We start from the raw sequence: 2,718 nt of genomic DNA, 5'->3' as shown, positions 1-2,718 counted from the left end.
ATAAACTAAATAAATAGTACTTGCATAAAACATGCTCCCGAATTTCAGCGTTTGACCTCAATTTGTCCATCAGTTTTGGTTCAGTCAGGTTTAAGCATCCGAATCCGATAGCTACGTGACTGAAATAGTATCATTTTTAAAACCAGCTCCTAATGTGTGATATTTATTCACATTTTCCCGACAGTAGTGCCTGAATTGAAAACGTCAGTAACGCATATTATATAAGCAATGTTATATAAACAAAGCTTACTGCAAGCTCGTCTGTAGGTGGGTTTTTATCACACTGCCGATCCTCTATCAGTGACACATCCAAAACATATTCACTCCTCAGCATGTAAAAAAGTTGCAAGCTAAATTCATAAACGTGTCTTTGGTACCCATAGCTCTCAGCCTCCTTTCTCCAAAATGAGGAACATTAGCCCTCATAATGTGTGACAAATGGGCAAAATGTGGAACACTTACTAATGGCTTACTAACAACCTCAACTAGGAAGGTCATATTATGGCTAAAATATGCTGGTTTTACTTAGAAAACAGATATTTTAATGAATTAATATGATTCACATCTATTTACCCATGGCTAGCAGTTAAAACATTCCTAACAGGGAATGTGTGACAGACCCTTTCAATGTGGAACTTTGAGGAACATGCACTTTTTAAGACCCCAAATAAGGTACGTTCCTCGTAATGAGGTACACTTGAGAGCTATGTTGGTACCAGACATTTCTTTAGCATCTGCATGTCATTTGGATTATAAGACCTAATGACTTTCCTTATTTATGTGACCTCTGATGCTGCTTTCAACTACCACTTGTTATAATATTGGTTTATAATGGTTGTGACGTTCCTCCTCTGGGCTAGTGATCAAGATGCCTCAGTCCTCAATACTGCCACCGTGGGGAATGTTCACTGTGAGAAAAATAGACACATGCACAATATTTTCAGAAGCAGTCCTCTGCACCAAGTACAATTTCCCTAAAAGCACACATATGCACACTCCGGTCCTGGGGCTGGGCTTTCTCTCCAGACCCAGATAAGACACCCAGCTGACCACTACAGAGCTGAGTCCGTAGCTGGGTTTTCCAAGCCAAGTCCTTCACCACCCTGTCTGTGAAATCAGTGTTCTCAGTGTCTCTGTTCAAAGTAGCTGTCACACACACTCTTTTTGAGATTTGATTTTCACACACACACACACACACACACACACACACACACACACACACACACGGCTGGCACAGCTTACCTGCTCTACCAAGTCCACCCAGGCTATAAGGTAGATCTGCTGCCACCAGAACATCCAAAGCCAGCTACTTTTAGACTCTTACCAGGGTACTCAGATACATTTAGTAAAATTAATATTTATACAAATAGTAGTATTTAATCAAGCAGCAGGACTTTCAGGAACGTGGAACAACAGTGCCATTAAATAAATGCAAGCACTCCCAAAGGTTAACTATTTTCTACAAGACCAGCCACAATGAAAGGTTTAGATATATTTAATAATAAATAATTTAAAAAAAACATGAAAATACTAGTTATCTATTTACAATAAACACCAGAGTTTAATCACAGGAACTATAAAAAAAAAACAAAAAAAAAAAACAAACAAACAAAAAAACAACATGGATGGAAAGACTCAGACAGATACAAGAAAAAAAAAACAATAGCATTTAGCTAATCTTACTATATTTTTAACTGACTGAAGAATTACTTCTCCTTAGTAACTTACTAAAGCAAGGCAAGATGAAAGTGGAGGATTGTCTTGTCAAGTCCAAAAACATAATGCACTCCTCACATCTTTCACTAGTATTCAAATATAATTTCAGTGTTGGCTACAGAATGATATCACATATGGTCACCTGACTGTGTGGTTCCCATAATACCCTCTCACTAGAAACTGAGCCAGGCTCTGAAACTGATGTGTCACAACACACACATATATTGTTAGCTAAGGTTTATTACAGCATCCGGAAACTGGAAACCAATTGCAACACTTCCACCCTTCCTGCAGAAACTAATAATCCATTGTCTGGCACCCCAGGGTAGCAATTAGTTCACCACTAGGCACAATAGAGCAGGATCCCAGCCCAGGCTTTTCACAGACATTGTGTCTCTGGCTGCATTCAGACTTGTGAGATAAAATATTTATGGCCTAAACCAAGTCATTTAATTTCAGGCTATTGTTCTTAAGGTTAGCTGGGCTGAGCTTAACCCCTTCCCTTCCAGTATCCTCGGTTAAAATATATACATTTCATCAGTTACGACAATGCAGTTTGACATACATCTATATTTCTTTTCTGTCCAGTAGGACCCACTGTTGATATATTTTTTAGCACAAGCAACTTTACAAATACATTTTTAAAAGAAACATCTGTACAAATCAGTTTGATATTCAAATAACATATAATTCTTTACAAAACTCCAGCTAGCTATGCTGGCATATGTTACATAAGCACTGCTCTACACCCCCCTGGCAAAGCTGGCACTACCTCACATCACCACAATGGGGTCCAGGAGTATAGCAAGAGATTTTAATTTTATACTCACAATCCTACATTATTGTATCCCAAACTGCTTTGCATTTATAAATATATGTTTCTCTCTAGATGTTGGCCCATGGCTAATTAATATGTGCATAAGTTTGTTTTGGCATATGTTAGTTTAGACAACTGTGGAAATATTCTGGCATCAGTAATCCACAATGCTTCTGAAAGATATG

The sequence above is a fragment of the Protopterus annectens genome, chromosome 17.part0, assembly GCF_019279795.1.
Source record: "Protopterus annectens isolate FY-2018-M chromosome 17.part0, PAN1.0, whole genome shotgun sequence".
NCBI classification, from domain to species: domain Eukaryota; kingdom Metazoa; phylum Chordata; order Ceratodontiformes; family Protopteridae; genus Protopterus; species Protopterus annectens.
Note: the sequence above shows the minus strand (reverse complement) of the source record.